Here is an 11,626-nt window from a genome sequence, read left to right as displayed (position 1 = left end):
AGAGAAATGGACACACAGGGATTAAGAAGGGCATTTCCCAAGGCTTGACAGTAACTGTGCAGCCAGGATTAGAATGCCACACTTGTAGTATTAGCCCAGTGGTCTTCAGACTTTTTGTTGGCATAGCCCCCAGAAAAATGTTCAAAACTCTGCACTCCTCATACATTTCTAAGGTGACTTCAAAATTTGTCCATCCTATATTTAAAGAACTGTAAAAAATATCAGTTCCAGAACTTTCTAAATATAAACATTTAAAAATATATCTGATGTGTCCAATGGAATGCATCTTTTAAATGTCCAATAGAGGACTTCCCTGGCAACGCAGTGGTTAAGAATCCACCTACCAATGCAGGGGACACCGGTTTGATCCCTGGTCCGGGAAGATCCCACATGCCATGGAGCAACTAAGCCCATGCGCCACAACTACTGAGCTCACGTGGCACAACTACTGAAGCCTGCACGCCGAGAGCCCGTGCTGTGCAACAAGAGAAGCCACCGCAATGAGAAGCCTGTGCATTGCAACGAAGAGAAACTAAAGAAACCACTCGCTGCAACTAGAGAAAGCCCACGTGCAGCAACGAAGACCAAACACAGCCAAAACAATAATTAATTAATTAATTAATTTTTAAAAAATAAATGTCCAATAGAACTTAAATACCAAACCAATTTGAGTACCATATCCATTTTTTTTTTTTTGGCCACCACCACGCAGCTTGTGGGATTTTAGTTCCCCAGCCAGGGATCAAACCCAGGCCCTCAGCATCGAGAGTGTGGAGTCCTAACCACTGGACTGCCAGGGAATTCCCTATCATATCCTGTTAAAAAAAATAAATGAGTGAGCTCTTCTTTAATTTATTTATTCTTATTCTATTCTACTTCCCCCTCAAAATTTAGTACTAATGTAATTTTATTTAGTTTTTCAAAATGGTTTATTGATCACCCTATCAAACTTCTTTACACATAAGTGTATATATATATATATATATAAAAATTAAAATTTTTAAGTTTCCTGTGACCATAAGGTTCTAAGTAAAAAAATCTTCTATATTTGTTACAGTTACTATAATTAATCATTTGACTAAAGCAACATACATATATTATAAACTTTGCTGGACAATTATAGAATAAAAAGGGAAATTGTACTGGAAATGCACCTTTTATTGAGAGGAGGGTTTTTTTTTCCCCAATTCATTCATGTATCTGTCAATGAATATTACTTATTGACAGAATGAGACAGAGTTCTCCATCATTTCTATTCCCATTATTGTATTTATAGATGTAAATCTTGGAAAAATCCTGTTCATAATTAAGTAGGTGGGAATGAAAAGACCCTTGTACAGTGACATCAATCAATTCTTTGAGTTCCCTTTGAATTATATGCCAAAAACATGTTGTGATCTACCATCAAAAATTATTTTTAGTCATCTTTCAGATGACAACTCCATTAGTTCTTGAATTTTGTGACAGCAAAGTATTGGAAACCACTTGACTTGCAAAAATATATTAACTAGTCATTAGAGCCATTTACTGTCTCATACCTGTCCCTAGACCTCCCAGAGTTTCTTCACAGGTGTTTTTTTTACCACCTGGGGGAATGCATCTCAGTAAGACTGCAGAGAAAAGCCGTTCATTTGTGGAGTAAGAGAAGAAGGATTGTAAAACGGAAGATGGAAAAGAAACCAGCAGGACAGGTTTCTCAGTGCATTCTCAGGCAGGTCAGCTTTGAGGAATAACTCATACAGAAGTTGAGGATCTGGAAATTGATTCCCCTAAAGCTATCCATCCCATCCATCTCTTGGAAAGTCTTTGTAACCTCTTTTTGGATAGGCATACTGCAGTTTGAAGACCACTGTGTTAGCGTCTATCATCTTTTAAAATATCCTTCAAACTTGTGACCCATCCTTACACCTTGTATTTCAATCACCAGTAATATGTTGGGCATTCTTCCAGTTACTGGACATACAACAATCAATAAAAGAGACAAAATTCCTGCCTTCCATGCTAGATGAGGAGATAGACAATAAATTATGAGTTTGACTCCATTTTACACTGAGTGTGACAATGACATGGACATGCATGGCAGAGCCAGAAATAGAACGCTGATCTTGGAACACAGCTGTCTTGTCTCCTTTGTAGCCTGCAAGGGCAGAGGATACTGTGACCTTTGTCCTAAGTTTCCCCAGCACGAAGCAAAATGCCAGCCACATAATAGGCTCCTTCATACAAATTTGTCTAATTAATTGAGTGAAGTTGCAAGTCAAAGAAATTGTATTTATCTTTCCAAAGTGTCTGACACAATTGTCCTTTAAAGGAGGAATACTGTCGAACCATTCCTAAAATCAAAGCATTTTTAGATCCAAAAGGAAACTCAGTAACCACCTGATCCCATTTCTCCTTTTCTTTTTTTTTTTAAGAAATTGTTTATTTTCCATCGACCTTATTTCCATCTTCTGTTTAAGAGCAGCTTTGAGACCACTCTGGCTGTTTCTCCCCATTTAGTGGTCTGAGCAGCGGCGGCAGACCGGCCTTCAGAGGCTGGCTGCGCGCCGCGGTCCTTCCGGAGGAGCTGCTGGAAGGTGCTGAGGCCACCTGCGCCTTCAGACTCGTCTGCAACTTCGGGTTGAGTAGCAATAAGTTCGAGACCTGGAGCGGCTCATTCACCCCGAAATTCCTCCGGGGTCTCAGCCTTTTCAGCAGCCGCCTGCTCTTCCTTTTCAGTCTCTTCACGATTCCTGTAGAAGCAGAGACACGACCTGACTTCCCACGAGCGCGCACCGGAGATGGAGCCGCGCAGGCGCACAATCCCCAGGCGAGCACCACCACATCAGACCCGCCGGGAGCTCCCCTCGTGCTGAAGGGATGGCAGCGTCCACACAGCGCAGCGGGAGAGTCTGTGTGATGTGGAGCAACGGTAGGCGGGTTACCATAAGACGCCTCTGTGAGGGTGGTGGTCACCCCTGATAACCGCACAACACACAGCGGAAGGCTGCCTGGATCTGGTTAGTGAAGCTGCCAGGAGTGGATGGAGCACCTGCAATAGAGAGGCTCCCGTGGCAGCAGCAAACTTCAGCACAGATCGCTGACCCGCGTTCCTGGAGGGTATGACACTGGCGTCTGCTGGGTTTTCAATGTCGACAATGGCACGAGCTGCTGGCAGAAGCTTCTCCCGGGTTCTCTTCAGATTTATGAGGTAACGCCATCACTTTTCCTTTTGTAAATGTGCTGTTCCATTTGGAAGCCAGGTTGGTGCCACCTAAGTGGGCTCCGCTGTGAGGGATTTGAGGACATCCTCCTCCTTCATTTGCAGGACATCAAGGGCTCCGGTTATTGTGAAATTTTCCCTGTAAGTTACAAGGGGGAGCCCAGAACAACGCCGCCATATGGACCCCTCTCTGGCTAGTGTGGAAAGACTATTTTGCCTTTCCTTGAAGAAGAAAATGTAAGCCTGGAAAGGGGAAGCAACTTGTCAAGGTCATGAATCTAGTCAGTGACAGATGCTGTATTTGTGGCCAGTGGAAATTTTCTGGATACCTTCAATCCAGGCAAATTCTGCATCCAGTTTCCTTTAACGTTGCCCCAGTTTGATAGTTGCCACTGAGAAATGTCCCTGCCCCATACGCATGTAACCTCCCAACGAAACCTTAGTGTCTATATAAAAAGTGAAATAAGAAAATGTTTCTCCCTTTATTTCATGAATTCCCTTGGAATTCACAAAAAAATATATATATATCATAACAGAAACAATTGGTCAATTGGGTCATTTAGAGTGGCTACTTCTACAACCCAAAATGTGGTTCCTGGTTTTTAGCTTGGAGAGTATGAATGGATCTTCTAATGAATGGGAGTCTTGTACAGTTTCACTGTGAATTTAATATCTGTAAATGGAGCCCCAAGGCCAAATTTCCCATAAAGGGTTAGCAGGATTATTGGTCAGGAAGATTCCTTAGACAGAGAAATAACAGTTCAAGTGGAAGTGCAGTTGCTTCTGTTCTGAAGCCTCTGGGGTAAGTCCTTGGGGTGGGTGCTGCCCCTACTAGAGGGAAGTCCCTGGTGGCTGAATAAAGAGGTTCCAAGTAAAAGAAAGAAAGAGTTGTTTTATTACCCTGGCACAAAATGGAAACCAAGCAAGTAAATAAAGGAAGAGTTTCTGAGAGAAGAAGTTGTGGGTTTGGTTTCTGGGTGTGTCCCCAGTGGTTTCACTTTGCATTTCTGTGGCATTTGATTGAAGTGATATACTGTGAGAAGTTTCTGCCCCTGGCTTTCCAATAAGAAACCCTGGAAACCACACTCAAGGGTAGGGACCAATGAAACCCAAAGAAGAGGTCACTTCATAGCTATCCTTCAACCTCCACTGATGACTCTCAGGTAATGAGCTGCATCCCCATGCTCTCTTTCGTGTCCTAAGCTGGATTTCTCACTCCCCTCTGGAAGTCTTTATTTGAAGGTTCCCAAAACATCTCATATGGACCCCTCTCTGACTAGCACAGAAAGACCATTTTGCCTTTTCTTGAAGAAGAAAATTTAAGCCTGGAAAAGTGAAGCAACTTCTCAAGGTCATGAATCTAGTCAGTGACAGACGCTGTATTTGTGTCCAGTGGGAAAATCTCTAGAAACCTTCAATCCAGGCAAATTATCTTCATTATCTTTGCCCCTGAAACTGCTCCTTCTCCTATTTTCTCTTGTTCAGAAAACAGCCCTACCATTTATCCAGGTACCCCAGTCTGAAACTTGGAACTTCCTCTTGACTCTCTCTGAAACCACTTCAAATTCAAATTCATCATCAGGTCCTGTCATGGCTGCCTTCTAAATAAATTTCACACCTTGCTCGTCCTCAGCAGGCCTAGGGCCAATGCCTCACTGGAGTGAGTCACCAGTTCTTACCAGGGCTGCTATGAAAACCTCCTCCCCAGAGTCCCAGCCTCCACGAAGTTCCCTCCAATCCATCCACCACATCATTCCTCATGCTTTTTCAGAAAAGCAAATCCAATTACCTACCTTTCCACTCTGCAAAGTCCTTCAGTGGCTCTGGCCACAGAGGCATCTATGAAATATGAAACAAGGAGGAAACCTATAAGTCAGGATGCGTGAGCAGGAATTCTATCCCTGCTACTCATCTTGGGCGAGTCACTTGTCCTGTATGAGCCTCCATTTCCTTACCCATAATATAAGGTATTTTGAACTAGGACAATAGATTTAAACTTTTTAGTCCAGGGTCAACAGTAAGAAATACATTTAAACCATCACACACAGAGACACTTATGCATAAACACACAGCACACACAAAAATGCACACACAAAAAACACATATATGCACATGCAGACCACACGTATACACACACGAACTCACCTGCTACACACAAATACACATATGTACACACAAATCATATTGTAAAACACAAAGTTCCCCAATATGAAATGTAGTCTTTCTAGGTACAATGTACTCTGATACTTTTTATCCATATTATTTAATTTTTAAATTTTTAATGATTGAAGTAATGCTAGTTGTGACCCACAAAACTGATGACAGGACTCACTAGGAGGCTGAAACCTGCTGTTAAACACTGAGCTACATGATTTCTAAGTTTCCTTCTAACTCTGAAGATGTAGGTGGGCCAAGTCAGAAAAAAGAAGAGCTTCCAGAGTATAAGAAGAAAGGTTAGGAAGAATTCCTTCAAACTAATAAAACCCTGGGCACAATAGCCTTTCCATGCCCCCTGTTCATTGTTTGTAGGAAAAAGCCTTCAGCCTCTTAGACCTTCCCTGATTTCCAAAGGACAGATTCAAACAGGTACTCATTAGGGGAGTGAAGGAAGGCAGAAAGAAACAATAGTACCGCAATGGGACAAGGTCCTGGTTCCTCCTGGGGTGGGGTGGGGGATTGGGGGAGAACAATCTGATATATATCTCTGAATTCTTCTACGGAAACTAAGGCCTCCACCCAGGTGGAGAACGGTAGCTTCAGGCTGAGCACAAGTATGTGGACCCCAGACAGATCGGAAGCAGAAGGCTGATGACTGAGATTCCTGGAACACCACCTAGCTACCTCACCACTAACCAATCAGAGGAAGGTTACACGTTCTGCAGCCCTCCCCCCAAATTTTGCCCATAAAAACTTCTTCCCTGAAACCCAGGCAGGAGTTCAGGTCTTTGGAGCACAAGCCACCTGCTCTCCCTGCTCGGACCTTCAATAGACCTTTCTCTGCTCCAGACTCCGACATTTCGATTTGTTTGCGGCACACGAACTTGCATTCAACAACACTAATACCATGAAAACACTCACTTCATCACAAGGTAGTCCCATATCCTAGTCAACAGCTCACTATTTTGCTAATTGCAAATATGGAAACCACAGACACCAGTTAAAAATTAACCACAGACCTCAGTTAAAAATTGTGTAATTGGCTTCACGATAGTATCCACAATTCCCCATTTCTTTAGGCAGCCAGTCCCTTTTCAAACAACACACAGAAAGTGTGGGGAACAGCTTAATTTTAGCTTAATAATTATCTTGCAGACCATTCTACTCATAAATCTATAGTCAGATGCATCTCTTTCTTAATGACTACATAGGATTCCATTTTATGAATTGAGCCTAATGTAACTAATTCCTTATTGATGGCCATTTCTACTATACTACAAACATCCTAGAAGTGAAATTCCAAAAACAAAGAATATATGCAGCTGTCATGTGATAGGTATGGCCAAGTTATCTTCCACGGAAACTTTACCAGCTTACACCCTACTTACCAAGTATGAGTGCCAGTTACCCCCAGATCCTTGCCAACATTTGTTTGAGAATCAGCCACATGGGTTCAAATATCAGCTTCTGCTTGATGTATGTGACCTTGAACAAGTTGCTGAACAACTCTGAGCCTCGGTTTCCCTCCTTTTGGCAAAACCCACAAGGTTGTTATGAGGATTAAATGCAACAGTGAATGTAGTAGATCTTTTATAAATTATCAGGTGTGGTTGGCTGCATCTTTTTTTCCCAGCCCCATCCCAGTAATACTAATATAATATTTAACTTTAACATACTATTGTATGTTAACTTACAACCGTAACAGTGTACATTCCTTGAGGGTAGTCAATTTTAAACAGCATGCCTCCTAGCTTCTGTGGCAAACTTCTGTGCTCAATAAACGTTGACACATCATGAGCTCACATCTTTTTTTTAAATATATGGTTTTCAAGTGAGTCTTGCTTATTGGTGATCTTGGGTATTTAAAGTCTTCTCAGTTCTTTTGCAGGACAGAAAGTGCTGAAGAACTCATTGTAGATGATCAATATCTATCACCAAAAATATTTAGTTATTGTTCTGACAGAAGTTGGTTTTGGAGTGCCATAATATAACAAAAGAAAAATTAAAACAACATTTCTTAGAGCTATTTATTAGAACTTGAATGTTTTTAACAGTTATTGATGTGTAATTTACATACCTTAAAATCTATCTGTTTTGAGTATAAAATTAGTGCTTTGGGATAAATTTACAGAGTTGGGCAAACATCACCAGAATCCAGTTTTAGAACATTTCTATCAAGCCAGTAACATTCCCAAATGCCCATTCAGATCTCTGCAAGTTCGTGGCATCGGTTAGCCAGGGATGAGTGAAGAGCTCGGATCATCTCTGGTCCCCACCCCTCCCAGCACGTGTTCAGAAGGCAGCCAGTGGGTGTGGGGTGGTTGTTCAAGCTGCTCCGTAGTTGTCTCATTTCTAGGATCTCCTTAAATTCCTAGCTTGTCAGCCATAATACTGCTTTCCCCAACCTGGACTGCAGCCTCAGGGGAACAAAGTGCTGGCTTTCCCCATTCGCTTGGCACCAGGATCATTCCTTTAACTGACCACACAACCGGGGGTAGGTTTTCTGCCTTCTGCTAAAACTCAGTTGCACTCCCTCCAGCACTGAAGCTGCGGGCTTTATCGGTTTGTCCCAACCTTCTAGAACCTTCTCACTGACTAAGCTGGCACCGGGCTGGGAGCAGTCCAGGCAAGAATGCCACAGATTCCCACTATTCTTAATGAAATGCAGCAGTTCTTTATGAAAAAAAAAAAAACACTTCTCAGTTTGTTGTTTGCCTTTGGTCAATTTCCAGAGCCCTGAAATGGATGCGGTTGACAATGTTGTCTCGTTTTATCATTATTTTCTAAGGAGATGATTTGCTGACTTGCTTACTCTGACCTATTGGAAGTCTGGAACTTGGGTTTTAAGACGAGTAGTTTTCTTCTATTTGGCTTCTCAGTGTTCCAGCAGCTTTGATCCTTCGCCTCAGTGGACAGTTCTGCTATAAGTGATGATGCCTTCAGAAGGCGAGTCAAGACTCAACGTCACCATGCCAGACCTGTCAGTCAGGAGGTGGCTGGACATCATTCAGCATACACAGATTGTCTTGGTTCTTCAGGAGAAACTTGATGGGCAAAAGGAGCACAATAGGACAAGAAAGCAGCAGTAAAAAGATGTACTAACTATTCAGAGAGTAATAAAACCTCCTCTGTGGCTAAAAGCTGAGAACTGAACCCTTCCCCAGCCTAGAAAATCCAGAGGCAAAGACCTTTGCACAAATGACAACCCCGTACAGGACTGCGCACAATTAGAATTCTAGGAGAGGGCTGTAGGGCTGAAAGAAGTTGTTGTTTTGGGACTGACATATTTTATTCTATGCAGTGTAGCAAATTCAGGGCTCCTCTTATATCCAGAGAGAGGAATCCCTTTACTAATATACCAAGAAGGCATATAGCATAATAGTCGATATGCAGAGTCTGGAGCCAAACTCCCTCAGCTTGAACCCATTCCCCGTTTCTGCCTGTCTCTTTTATTGCAGTGTGACCTTGGACAATTTTCATAAGCTCCCTTGGCCTCACCTGCCACATCTATAAAATGGGAAGAAGATGATATAAACAATACCAGCCTCAGAGGCCTGGTACATGTGGAAGTTCTTAGAATCCTTCCTGACCCATCACTTGAGCTCAGTAGATGTTAGTTCTTATGAATATTTTTAAACATCATCATTTCTAGGGTTCCCTAGTATATGTCACATGAGAGGCTATTGGCCGTGAAATCTCCTTACCAGCCCTGGGATAGAGCCTGGGAATGAGAGCAGGTGCTTAAGAATAGCGCTGCTTTCAGATGAAGAACTGTGCCCAACAAACGGCACTGAATCCAGTCAGAATGACCCACTGGCCACCACGTTCCTCAGACTCGTGTTCTGAGGCTCCTTGGGACCGGTCCACCTCCACCCCCTGGGCCATCATGCCTCCACGGTGCCTGGACCACACCCCTACTGCCCAGCACCGCTTTCCCCAAGCTGTGCATCCAAGAGGCAAAGGTCCCTTCACCTGGGTTCCTTGCTCTTCCCTTCGGCTCCTGTGGCCAGGGCCCTGGCAGCCTGAACTGCCCAGATCAGCCTGCTAGCTCGGCCTGGCTCCAGGCAATGGCTAACATACCCTAAGGTGACACTTGGGAGCCCCACAACCCTGCCAGGACAGCAGGTATCTGTCTTTCTGATCATCTGAAGTAACAAGCCACCAGACTGATAAAGACAAACTAAGTGAAATATATATATATAGGAAATATATATATATACACACATATGTGTGTGTATATATGAAACATATACACATATGTATGTGTGTATATATGAAACATATATATACACATGCATATGTGTATATATATAAAACATATATACACATACGTATGTGTATATATATATATACACATACATATGTGTGTGTATATATATATATGCCGTATTCTGCATATGGGTCAAAATTACAAATATTCCAAAATCTTACTTCAGTTCTTCCTTAGGGCTACATGAAACACCATAGAATATTTTCAGTGATTCTTAATCTCTTAGAAATATAGGCCAGTGCTATTTGGAGAGCTCAGTATTAAACACGCTAAGAGTCTTTACATTGAATTCCCACTTTCATGCCATATTAACATAAAACTCAGATCTACACCATATGGGTTTAAGTGAAAAAAATAAAGGTGAAGACAACCAAATCAAAACAAAATAAAACAAAACAAAGCACTAAGGAGGCAGCCTGTGTAGTGGATTCAAGGGTAGCCAGTGAGCACAGCCTGCCTGCGTTCATACACTCTTCCCCAAGTAGCCACGTGAGCTTGGCCAAGCTGATTGACCTTCCTGCACCTGCTCCTTCATCTGGAGGACAGGGATAATCATAGTACCTGCCCCACGGGGTTGTTTTAAGAAATAAAGTATGTAATGTGTGTAGCACACTTAGGACAGTGCCTGACACATTGTTGATGCTTATAAATGTTAGATGTTCATTATTTATTCTAATTCTTATCCTATTATTTACTATCCAGATAAATCAGCATTTCCTAATTGCTGGTCCAGGGAACTCAAAGAGGCCACAAAAACCTACCACCAAATGGACTTAGTTTTTAAGACCAAAAACTCACATGACTCATAATCAATAAGGTAAATAACATATAGTCAATGTGTTCAATGCAATTTGTATTTTCAGTGATAAAATAAATAAAGGAAACATTATTATTCAAATGTTTTACTCTTTTTCTTGAAAATGTTAAGAAGAATATAGTCTATGCTTTCAAAGATTTAACAGTCTGCCGAGGAGAATGTTTATATTTTACCAATCACACTAAGCCAGTGCAGGGACACGCTGCTAGAATAAGCGCTTAGAAAGAGCCTGCTACGCTCTTTCATCAGGGTGTAAATTATAGACGCGGTAGATTAGTGACTGTCCCACGACACACTCAGCATCAATAACAGCACGAAAATAATTAGAAAATAGTTATTTTAACGAGAATGTTTCATTGTGCCTAAAATGTGCAAGCAGTATGGCTTATGCTGAGTACTTGCCTTCCTTTTAAGAGTCTGGAATACTGATATGTACTAGGCAGAGTGTGCCTACATGACCAGCTCCCAGTAAGAACCCTGGTCACTGAGTCTATTTTTTTTTGGCTGCGTTGGGTCTTCGTTGCTGCACACGGGCTTTCTCTAGTTGTGGCGAGCGGGGGCTACTCTTCATTGCGGTGCATGGGCTTCTCATTGCAGTGACTTGTTGCAGAGCATGGGCTTCGGTAGCCGCAGCACACGGGCTCAGTAGTTGTGGCGCACGGGCTTAGTTGCTCTGTGGCATGTGGGATCTTCCCGGACCAGGGAGTGAACCCGGGTCCCCTTAATTGGCATGTGGATTCTTAACCACTGCGCCACCAGGGAAGTCCCTGAGTCTTAATGAGCTTCCCTGGTAGACAGCATTTCACACATGTTGTCCCAATCTGTGGTTGGAAGAATTCAGTGCATTCTGCATGACTCTAAACATAACTAAGATTTTTTAAGTTTTTTGAATAGGCAGAGATCAATATTTTTTAAAAACAGTAAACTGGGACTTCCCGGGTGACGCAGTCATTGAGAACCCGCCTGCCAATGCAGGGGACATGGGTTTGATCCCCGGTCCGGGAAGATCCCACATGCCACGGAGCAACTAATTCAGTACACCACAACTACTGAACCCCGCATGCCTAGAGCCTGTGCTCTGCAACAAGAGAAGCCACCACAATGAGAAGCTCGCACACCACAATGAAGAGTAGCCCTCTCTCTCCGCAACTAGAGAAAGCCCGCACACAGCAATGAAGAC

The 11,626-nt window shown here is 42.7% G+C and overlaps 1 pseudogene across 1 annotated transcript; it reads right to left on the bottom strand.

The window, feature by feature from the left end:
* Positions 1–2,653: 2,653 nt before the first annotated feature.
* On the bottom strand, positions 2,654–9,244 carry LOC309961785 (small ribosomal subunit protein uS2-like; annotated as a pseudogene). The gene is made up of 2 exons: positions 9,174–9,244; positions 2,654–3,341 (listed from the first exon to the last, which is right to left on the bottom strand). The product of its transcript is annotated as a small ribosomal subunit protein uS2-like (transcript).
* Positions 9,245–11,626: the final 2,382 nt, after the last annotated feature.

The sequence above is a fragment of the Leucopleurus acutus genome, assembly GCF_964270905.1.
Source record: "Leucopleurus acutus genome assembly, chromosome: 5".
In the NCBI taxonomy this organism is placed as follows: Eukaryota; Metazoa; Chordata; class Mammalia; order Artiodactyla; family Delphinidae; genus Leucopleurus; species Leucopleurus acutus.
This window is presented reverse-complemented; position numbering and strand designations above follow the sequence as displayed.